Source organism: Rhineura floridana, chromosome 3 (genome assembly GCF_030035675.1).
Source record: "Rhineura floridana isolate rRhiFlo1 chromosome 3, rRhiFlo1.hap2, whole genome shotgun sequence".
Lineage (NCBI taxonomy): Eukaryota > Metazoa > Chordata > Lepidosauria > Squamata > Rhineuridae > Rhineura > Rhineura floridana.
The window spans coordinates 98,736,044-98,747,683 of NC_084482.1; the positions used below are offsets into that span (position 1 = coordinate 98,736,044).

The 11,640-nt window shown below is 46.3% G+C and overlaps 1 protein-coding gene across 1 annotated transcript in view; it reads left to right on the top strand.

The window, feature by feature from the left end:
- KIF3A (kinesin family member 3A) overlaps nucleotides 1–6,223 on the top strand; it is a 46,219-nt gene extending 39,996 nt beyond the window's left edge. Inside the window, exon 18 of the mRNA XM_061617052.1 lies at nucleotides 6,186–6,223. The gene's annotated coding sequence lies outside the window, so the exon portion shown is untranslated. The remainder of the gene's footprint in view (nucleotides 1–6,185) is intronic.
- The last annotated feature ends 5,417 nt before the right edge of the window (nucleotides 6,224–11,640 follow it).

The following is an 11,640-nucleotide window of genomic DNA, read 5'->3' on the forward strand; positions in this document are numbered from 1 at the left end:
AACATTAACAAATTTGGAAGTTGCTCTAAGTTAATGAAAGGAGGCTTGCTGGTGACTTCTTCAAGGTGTTCTGAATCAGCTATCAGTGGGTAGCTCTCCTGAATAGCCAAGTGAAAGTTGGAAGATGCTGGGTGGAAGTCAATCATGAAATGGATAGGGTGTTCTTTGTTAGCATCTTCCTTATGTCTGTAGAGGAGAGACTCTCTGAAGAATAATTCACTAATAGGCAAAAAAAACCCTTGTGGTTTAAGAACATACCTATAGCCAACAGATATGTCTGTTACATTTTAAAAAGCAGAGAAATTGGGCAGTTATAGTGAATGCACCAGGGGAGCAGGAGACCTGACCTCTCTGAGATATTGGACTGCCCTACAAATTCGTAAAAATGTAAATACAATTTGGGTTAGTCTTTCACAGCAGGGCTGTGGAGTCGGTATGCCAAACCTTTGAATCCAACTTCGACTCCTCTAGTTTTCTACTGTCTGACTCCACCAAAAATTCGTAAAAATGTAAATACAATTTGGGTTAGTCTTTCACAGCAGGGCTGTGGAGTCGGTATGCCAAACCTTTGAATCCAACTTCGACTCCTCTAGTTTTCTACTGTCTGACTCCACCAAAAATTGCTTCCAACTCCACAGCCCTGGAAAGGACTGTAAATGTCTTTTTAAATTGGAAGCTGTTGTAGGAGCATGAATATGCGCTGATCTTGGCATCACAGCATTTGTCTTCATCTGGGTCTTGTGTCATACACTGACACACAAAATGTTTTCCATCTTGAGTTATGGTGAAATGCTCAACTACAGCTGACTTCATGAGAAGCTTCTTTGACATCTTGAATTTATATTTTTTAAAAATGTCAATCAAAATTTATTTTGAAGTTGGAGTCAGTACATTTCTACCAACTCCGACTCCGTATCCGACTCCACCCAAAATTGCTTCCGACTCCACGACTCCGACTCCACAGCCCTGTTTCACAGCCCAATCCACTTCCTGTGTAGCTTCGAATAATTGGGTAACATGTGCCTCTGAGCACATGGTGAGTGGTGGCAACACCTGCCATCTCCAAAGATGAAGAATTACATTTTGGTTTGTTTGGTGGTGTTCTTACTTTGCTTCTTTCCTGTGTTACTACTGTTTCTACAGAAAATCTAACCTAGAAAACTATTGTGATGGGTTTGGGGTTGAGATGGATGATTTCTATGAGTCCCTTTCCAGTCTCTGATTTGGAACCCTGCACCTGGAGGTGAGAAAGCCACTTTGCTGGCCAGATGAGTCCCCTTTGTTAGTCTAATAGAGTGGCCAGGTGAGTTAATGGTCTATCAAGTGGCCATTAACTGGCAAATGGGCCAGGGAGATCCTATTCTTATTGAAACTCTTCAGGAAAGCCCTCCCTCTCCTGGGCCAAAAGAGAGGCTTGAGTTTTTAGTTGAGTCTAAGGGGATGCTGGGGACTGGAGGCAGGCAGAGAGACTAGCTGTCCGCACCATGGCTTTAGGGTGCATCCAGAAGCCTGATGGAAAAGCAAGATATTGGACTGTTGATGCTTTGAACCCCTCCATCCTAAGCTCAGGTTGCAATGTGTGTAAATAAACAAACCATATTTCATAAAGACACCACAGACTCTGCTGACCTTCTTCCAAGGAAACTAAACTCTGGGTAAGTGCAGGGACCTCCAGAGATCTCTCACCACTTGGAGACTGGGGTGACATGCAACACTGATGTCGGAAGTGGGACTGAGTTTCCTGCATTGGGAGCAAGGTGTGCCTGAGTCAAAATGGAGGGAGAAACAGCAATCCTCCTGGAACAGACAAAATGGATGCTCCAGCAGCAAGCATAGTGGCCTGAGAAAGATTGCCAGGAGGCTCAGCAGCAAAGGCAACAAGAGTGCTAGGAGGACCAACAACAAATGGAGGCCAGATGCGTGGCTTCCAGAAGAAAGTTGATGAGACTGCCTAGCCTGGACTCTAGGGTGTTTGAGTCCCAAAACCCAAAAAACATTAGCCAACTTGGAACTGGCCAACAGAGATTAAAATTAAAAGCTCCAGAAAGAGTTGCGGGAACTGGAGAGGCAACTGCAGGAGGTGAAGCAAGAGTACCAGCCCACCTTGGGAATGAGTGGCTGGGTGAGAGACCAGCAGTCAGCAACCGGGGGTAAGGAGTTTCCCCTCATAGACTTTTCTACCCCATGTGCTCCACGTAAGGGCCTTGAAAGAGGGGGCTGATCTCCACAGTTGGTGTGGTCCAGAAGCCCACTCTCTATGACTGAAAAATCTCCTGGGAAGCCTCTCTCTCCCAGTTTGAGATAATCTCCCAAATAAATGGCTGGGATGAATGAGGATTCCTCACAGCCAACCTTAGCGAGCCAGCTCTGGTGGTCTTGCAGAATCTCCCATCTGAGAAAAGGCAGAGTTACCCAGACTTGGTGAAAGCCTTGGACCTACGGTTTGGGGCTGTGCACCAATCTGAGTTAGCCAGGACCCAGATAAGGAGTCACAGGAGGAGGAAAGAAGAGGCCCTTCCCAAGTTTGCTGAGGAGTTGAGATGCCTGGTGGGAATAGCGTACCGGGATGCCAGTGAGGAGATGCAGGAGACACTGGCAAAGGACCGGTTCCTCGATGGACGGAGTGATGCAGACTTCCGCATGAAGATCATGGAGCGGCCTCCAAAGACCTTGCGAGAAGCAGTAGAAGTTGCCACCGAGACAGAAGCATTCTATGAAGATACCAGCCCGAGTGGGAGGCAGCCCCTCATGAGAAAGACCTTTGTGGGTAAGTGTGCGTCCTTTTCTAAATTGAATGAGGAAGTGGAACCATCTGACCGGGCAGCTAATGTTTTAAATAGGTTAGAAGAGTTCCTAGATTTGGTTGAAAAACCTAGGGCAATTGGTAATGGCAACGTGTTTAGGGGCAAAGTGCCACTTTGATGCTGGCACTGTGACAAAATTGGCCACAAAAAGGAGAACTGTTATCTTGCAACAGGAAGCCAGGACAGAGGTTCACAAGTGCCAAAAGACAATGAACAGGGAAATGGGGTGCCACCAAGCTGAAGGGGCAAAACTTGGAGGGAGGCCCCACAGTGTGTGCCTAAATCTGGGCAACTGAAATATAATAATAGCAGTTTGGCAATTGATTGTGAAGTTGGTGTTGTAAAATGCACAGGGATACTAGGAATGGGATCAAATATTACTGTTCTTCGACTGATATGGTAGGCATGCGGAGAAAGAAAAGGGCTCAGGTTGAGGGAGCCACTTGGTCTCAGATGGAGATGGTAAATGGAATCTCAGCCCCTGTGAGGAAATGGGGAAGTGTGAGCATAAAGATTGGCCCAGTCCATTTGCAACATGGGATCTGGGAGGCAGACATTGTGGACCAGTTTATAATTGGCCTGGATCTGATGATGGCCAATGGTTGCGTTATTGACACTGTGTGAGGTACCCAGCTGGTATGCTGTTTTGAGGTGCCTCTCAAAGATGTGGCCCAAAGTCAACCAGCCCTTTGCAGGCACCCGTTGTGTGGAGAGAGTATTATCCTACCCCCCAGGGCAGAGACCATTATTATGGCTGAAAGCTCAGAGTGCTCCCCTCTGGCAGGGCCCTGGGGTCTGGTAGAAATGTGTCCAGACAGTCAGGAATTAGAGGGGATCTTGGCAGTGAAAGCTCTTGTGGATTTGGGGCAACCCAGGGTGCCAGTAAGGCTCCTGAATGCTTCTAATGAGCCCTGGATGTTGAGGAAAGGCCTCATGGTAGCAAAATGTCAACCTGTTCAGTTGTTAGGGGTGGCCACAGAGCCCAGTCGGGAGGGTGACTGCATCAGAGAGGAGCTGCCTGAGTTTCTAGCTGGATTGTATCAGTGCAGTTCAGTGCATCTAAATGAGGAGCAGCAGACTGCCCTAAAGAGTTGTCTACTAAAGAACCAGGCTTTATTTTCAAAATCAGACACAGACATAAGGTGCACTCCACTGGTGCAACACAAGATTGATGCAACACAAGCTTTCCTCACCACTGCCACATGGTAGGCACAAGTTCAGCCATGTGTGGTCAGGTTTGGACCGAGATTAGCACTACCTGCCAACGCTCCCACTTCATCACATGGAGGTCAGGTCACTACAGTACCAAGGCAATCTACGTGCTCCACAGTGACAGTGAGGGCATGTCAGGACCACTCCACCATAAGACAAGAGCCTCAACTGGACCACCAGCAATGTCAGTCAGAAAATCCCCCAAAGCATTCAGAAATCCATTGGAATCCAAAACAGGACTTTCCGGAGACAGGGAGGGAGTGGGGCTCCCACCCGTTGTTAATAGCATCAAACCATAGTGCAGAGAAAGGAAAGGAGAGGGACAGAGGATAGAACCACAAGGACTTGTCACTTCTCAGGTTGTGGGCCAGGAATGGGTCAGTGGAGCCAGAGGTCCCAGCTGGCATTCCAGTGAGGTCTTGGATTTGTTGGACATTTGGGGGGAATCAAAGGTGCAAGGACTACTCAGAAGTAGCCACCGCAACATCAACACCTTTGAGAACATCGCAAAGCAGATGACAAGCAGAGAGCACTTCCGGACAGCCATGGAGTGCAGGAACAAGACCAAGGTGATGAGAGCGGAGTATCGCAGGGTCATCGCACACAACTCTAAATCAGGAAACAGCAGAACCACTTGCCCCTACTTGCTGAGATTGTAGGGAAAACCAAGGCCCTGTGGGTCTACAGAATGGGACCGGCACCACTAAATGCCCAACTTCTAATGGAGGCCAGTTGGGCCTTTGTAACATGGAGGACAACTAACAGAGCTCCTCCGGAGGAACTCCGCGATGGAGTTGGGATAGAAGGGCTCAGGCAGTCCATAAATGATGCTGGATCCAAGCTGTTCAGGGCTTTGTATATCAACAGAGGAACCTTGAACCTGGTCTAGTGGAAGCAAACTACAGACTTTGCTTCCTTAATCCTTTTCAGCAATGCTTAATTCCTTAAAAGAATATTAATCTGCTGGCACCATAGAGACTGTTTTCGTTAAAATAAAGTCATGAATATTCATATATTTATATAAAATATATAAATATAACCTTTATCTCAAACTGTATGTTATGACAGATGTGGGGAATCTCAGCAGCCCTCCAACACATTCTGCCCAGCCCTCAGGAATATTCACAGGCCATGCCCATCACAGGCCCAGCTCCATACCCTCCTCAAGTGCTTTTGTGTCCTTGAACTGTGATGAATCCTGTTGCTTAAGTGGACTGGAGAGATGGGAAAGTGCAGAAACCTTTGATTTTTGCATGGCTGGAATGGAGCTGAATGTACAAAGACAGGTCACGGCTGTTGCTCCACCCACACTTGCATTTGGCCATGCCTACTTTTTGCCTCTGGCCCTGCCCCCCTCTGGCACGTAGTCGCAGGAATGTTGCCCGCAAGGGAAGGCCATCCTTGGGCTGAGCAATCGTCCCCAGCACAGTATGAGTACAGATTAAGGGTGGGCTATAAAACTTTTTAATATTAAAAGAGCAATCAAATAAATAATAACTGAGTTACACCCACAATTGTGAGCTGTGTGAAGAGATTATGATGATGAGGCCTTCCCAGCTGTTGCCATGGGCTGTGGACTGCCTGTGACATCACAAAAGCACATGGCCGCTGAGTGGATATAAAGGTGGGCCAAGTAGAAAGCCAGTGGACTGAGGCAAAAGCATTGCCTGGTCTTCTTTCACTTGGAGGAGGCGAATTGGCGAATGCAAGGAGGTGATCATCTGGCTGCGGGATGCCATCATGAAGCGATAATGAGGCAAGTTTACTTGCTGAGTGGGATCGCGGCTTGAAGGTGGCTGATACTCACATCTGAAGGTGGCTGATGTCTAGTGATGGACCTAGCGGAAGGTGGATATTTGTGGGTTGAAGCCAGGACACGAATGTGAATGGATGGGGGGGCGAGACAGAGGCGGATGTTGCCACTGGCGTTCTTCAAGGATGTTGGCTGGCCGTATGTGTATGTGTGAGTGGAGTTTCGGATGCGGTCGAGGTGGGGTGTAAGTGTGTGAATGTGACAAACCGGTGGATATTCATGAATAGATGAAACCCGTGAATGTTGGCAGGTGGAAGCTAGCGGATGAAGTTGCCAGGCGGACGCTGGTGGAGGTGCCTGGGTGAGGCTGTTGGATGGTAGCCATCCCCCTCATTGTCTGTGGTTTTTCCTTCCAGGGATGTCTCTGAAGCTGGCGAGGTTTTGGAAGAGACCACCTGTGAAAGCAACAAGGAGGACTGCAAGGCTTAAAGAAGCCAGTTTTTGTTTCTAAATAAAATGGTTTTTTGCATTCATCTCCTGTGGAGTCCTTTGTTTTATTCAAAAACAGATAGTGGGAGATCAAATCCCAAAGTGTTATGGTGTGCCTCTCCCTGGTATCAGTATACATGAAGCCATAAGTATACATGAGGCTACAAATATGTTAATAATAAATGAATAAATCACCGCTGAGGTGTCCTTACCATTGTCAGGCTGAGGGAGGTTGTGCTGTGATTGTTGGCAACGGACTGCCTGTGATGTCACAAAAGGACATGGTGGCTGAGGGGAAGGGGGGACGAATGGAGGGAAGGAGCAGAGCTTGGAAGATTACTTTTAAAAATTAATAAATTACAGTTACAATTGCTTGGCCCAAAAAAAGTAGTAATTACCGTTACAATTACAATTGCTCTGAAAGTAACTGGTTGCTTTACTTTTCCTCAAAAGTAATCACTACAATTACATTTCAGTTACTTTTTTAAAAAAACTCCTACAAGGTGCTGGCCTTGGCTGCTGCACATCTAAGAAGCCTAAAACAATATTAAAAATAAACACACACACACACAGGGGGTAGTAGAATAAAAAAAATTATCCATAAGATTAACATAATGGCATAACAGAATCTCACATCCCCCCAAGCAATGAAGATACCCCAACTCTTGAAATCAAATTTTACACTTGAAATGCTTTTATAATATGTTTCTGTTATGTCTCAAAAGAACAAGATGCTCAAAGAGCATGTCAGACAAGGAATGTCTTTTTACAGTCATTACGTTGCCACCAGTACTGAACAGGCGTTCTACTGCGGCACTTGAAGGCATGCCTGTGTTGTGCTGCAAAAAACACCGCAGCACACGTGGAAAGCCATGGAGTGATGACACTTCCCTGCTGGGAGACCTCAGGTACCTCACCAGTTCCTCCTCAGCAGTGTCCACTGCTGACTTCTTGCCCTGGGGCAGAAAGTTAAAGAAGTCATCTTCTAAGTCATCTCCTTCCTGGTCTTTATCTGAAGACTGATCACTGTCCTCATTAAGTACACCCATCTTTATTTCAGCTTTCAACAAGGCTTCCATTGTGTATCTAAGAAAGAGAGAGGATATGTTAACACATATATGTTAGGAAACCATCATCTGCTCTTCATTTCCTGATGCTTGTCATGTCCCCTAGTTCAGGGTCCAGCCTGAGCCTGTGGATGATGACATGGAAGGTAGGAAGGTGACCAAGTCACCACACTCATGGGGCAGCACAGCAGACCCTTAAGGATTACCTGCAGCAACCCAAGGTTGTGACGAGGAGCCCCAGGAAGAAAAGGCCCAGCCCCTGCCTACCATCTTAAGCCCTCTGATGCCTCCTTTGAGACAACATTTCCCTTGGAGTAATCCACCCAAAGGGCTTCCCTAATGTTCTTACTTGTTGGTATGGGTGGTGGCCTGACACGATTCCAGCCAATCTAGTTTGAAGCGAGGGTGTAGGCAGGCTGCCAGAAGAAGCCTCTTGTCCTCCCAGATAGCTGCAAACCGCTTTCTTAGGGCTTCACGCACACCTCTCAGCAGCTGAAAACAGTATGTGTACCTCTCAGGTTTGTTTTCCAGTCCTTCTAACTTGAGGTCCAGATTGCAGAGCATTGGTAGCAAATACCCCATGAACATGCCGTTCTCCCGTTGCAGGGTATCTAGGGACTGGGCTAGTGGCTCCATAATCTCTGTGTATTCCTGTACCACCTCAATCTCAGCAGCTGTGATCCTGGACAAGGAGCAGCGGTCCATTATGGCATGCATTTTTAGTGGCACAGTTGACAGGAGCTCATGTAGTTGCTTCAACTCATCAAAGGTGGAATTCCACCTGGTCTTATTCGGTACCTTCAGATACACACCACATTGCGCACGGATATACTCAGCAATCTGGGCTGACTGGTTCTGCTTGGACCACAACTTGCTGCACTTTCCCATCAAGGAACGAAACTGTTTCTTGAAAGGACCAAGAAGACTACTTTTGGAGGAGTCAGAAAGCATGGCCTCTATGTCTTGTGTTGCCACAGGGTTGAGGGTGTGGCTAGCACATCTCTGGTGTGGTGGTAAAACAAAATCCTCTCCTGAGTCTGCAGCTTCTTCCTCTGCCTCAGGTCCTGTGTCCAGGATCTCACAGATAGGCACAAACTCCACCTCAGCCTTCTCCTCCTCCTGGTTATCACCATCATCGTCACTGGTGCCTGCAGCTTCCACTGGTTCTTTGGCCATGAAAACTCTGAACGCTTTCACAAAGTTGGAGCCACTATCTGTAGTAGTGCACATAACTTTGTTGTGGATCCTGTACTGCACATGTACATCATGCAGTGCTTTTGAAAGGACATCGTATGTATGGCGCCCCTTCAGACGCTTACAAGCCAAGGCCCCGACCTCAAGTTTCAGGGAAGTTGGGTTGATCCAGTGGGCTGTTACCCCAAAGTAACGATTCTTGCCATCGGTCCAACAATCTGCAGTGGTTGCTATATATGCCACAGCACCCATTCGGTTTGCAAGAGTTTCTCTCATGTGGCATGCTCTCTTCTCAATTCTGTCTCTCAGAGTCTTGGCACATATGATGGTGAGATCTTTGGGGAGTCCAATGCGAACCAGATTAATGAATGATGGTTTGTCCACAGTCTGAAGTGGTAATGTCTCCTCTACAATGAAATCAATGATTCTCCTGTCGAGATTGCTCTGGGTGACAGGCTCCCTGCCAGATCCCCACCTCTCAAGGGTTGTCTGCTGCTGCTTCAGCATTTTGGGAGGAGGGGTGTCATGCATTGGTTCAGGAAGGCCACGTCTCCTTGCCTTTATTGCTTCTTCAATTGCTCTCAGCTTCTCAGGGTGTGCCCTCTGAGGAAGAAGAACAAAGCATGAATCCAAGAAAAAATGGAAGAGGAACTTCACAATTTAAACATAAATAGACAATGGACACTCTTTGAGGACCAGCATGACAAAGGCTTACCTCAAAATGTTTCTTCACATTGGATGAGGAGGAAACAGCTGATCTCAGATTTTTGATCCTTGGAAGGCAGTAATTGCATCGTACAGCAACATTTTTCCCACTCTGGCTCACAAATGTACAAGCTTTCTCAAAGCCAAACCATGGTACTTGCTGTTCTGCAGATGTGGCTGTGGGCAACTGGCACTGCTTCATGCCCTCCTCCTCATGCACAGGGCCTCCTTTCTGAACCTCACTTTCTAGTTTTGCCTCCTCAGGATCAACAAGCTGTGACTCAAGTGGCCGCACTAACTGACTGCTGCTCTCAGCAGCAAAACCTGCAACAGGCGTCTCTGTAATAAACAAGAGATAATGCTCCTATATGGGTGAACTTCAGCTGTGATGTGCACCCATCTCTTCCCCATGCTGCAAGATCCCCCAGTCAGAGTGGAAGTAAGCAGGTCGATAGCACAATTAAAAGAGATCCTGTTTGCATCCATTTTGCTCACTGAATAACCCTGCCTGGGCCAGTCTAACCTACTATCTCACAGGGTTGTTGTGAGAACAAAATGAGACTAGGGTTCAAATCCCCACATAGCCATGAAGCTCACTGGGTGACCTTGGGCTGGTCACTGCCTCTCAGCCTCATGAAAATCCTATTCATAGGGCCATCATAAGTTGGAATCAACTTGAAGGCGGTACATATATTTTTTATTTTGAATATGATGATTATGATAATAAATATGCAGCATTTCAAATTAATTCTGTATGAGAAGCATTCCATGCCAAGCTTGGAAAACCAAGGATGAGGTATAAAATGTAGACAAAAATACTTTTGACAAAATGCCGTTTATCTTTTATATCTATATCTATAATTAGCAATACAGCTGAATGATGTATGTAAAGTATTTTTTCTTTCCCTTTTCTTTTTTATTAATATTTTAGTACTACTGCTAAAGTTCTGATGAAAGAATAAAGCATTCATTAGCCAAATTCAAATGATTAGAACACATCACATAAATTCCACTGAAGTTGGAGTTTTTGCCATAGAAAATGAAAAAAACCTATAACCTATGATAGCCCAATAGACAATCAGAACTAATATAAAACCCTATTGCTTCTCATTTGCAAATCTTGCAAGATCTAAGGTAACTCTAGATCATGTGAGTTCAGGTGATGCATGTTATGTACATTTGTATAGATATTAGCAGAGATTGTCAACAGTCTATCTCTCTCTGGGACTGGGAATCTCTCACAGAACATGAGTTTGAGAGCTGGGGGACTGAGAGGAGGAGCTGCAAGGACCCTACTTCTCACCTCATCTCTGCCAATAACAAAAAAATCAGCCTTAAGCCATTTATTATACGCCTAATGATTTATTATTATTATTATTATTACTGAGACAGTTTTTGTCCCACATACAATTCAGTCTTGTGATTAAACAGGACAAAAATACAAATAAAAAGAAAGATGGAGTTCAAATAAATGTACAATAAAAAGCTAGCCGGCATTTTAAAAGGCAGGAGTGCTCTGTCTGGATAAATACAGCACACAGGTATGTATGCATGGGAACAAGGGGGAGAGTTCAAAAAGGGGGGGAAGGAAGAGAAGTAGGGTGGCCGAAGTTTCGGAAGTGCCTTGTGATTGATGGAGGGGGCAGCAGAGGCAAGGAGAAGCAGTGGGGGGGCAGAACGGTGCCGCGGGGAGGCACACACACACACACACACACAAATCATCGTCACTCACCTCCACAGCTCTTCGCCATTCTGCTGCTGCCTTTTCTCCTCCATTGTCCTTGCCCTGGCTTTTTCCTCCGGCGTCCATTTTGTCCTCTCAGACGCTAGCAGGCCCTGCCTATTCACCTCTTCCCTCGTGCATCCTAACACAGATCACGAGGGAAGAGAGAGTCTGCGCAGAGGTCCAATCAGTGTGAGGCACATGTCTTGTGTTAACCAATCACAGCCAGGAGCTGTCTTCCCCTTGTTCCCGCCCCCAAGTAACGTGCAACCTAACGTGGAAACGTTAAAGTTGCAGCTGCAAAGTAGGGAAATTACTAGTCGTTCCGTTACTTGCCAAATGTAATGGAATTACCCACTCGTTATCTAAAATTGTAACGAATTACGAGTAACTCGTTAAAAATAACGAGTTACTTCCAAGCTCTGGGAAGGAGCCCAGGAGGAGGGGGAGGCTGAGGGGAAGTGAATATATAATCTGGAGAAGCTGGGCTGGCTCCCCCCTGTCACTGTGTACTTGAGTTGCCAACATTTTGCTCCCTCAGAGCTCCTGTGCCTGTCTCACCTGCACTGCTGTCAAAAAAAGGAGTGTAACTGAGGATTCTCCTTGCCTCCATACACACCAATAAACACCTTAGGAGGATCTCTTTTTTTTTTTTAATAATTTTTATTCAAATTTTTCAAAAGACAAACAAAA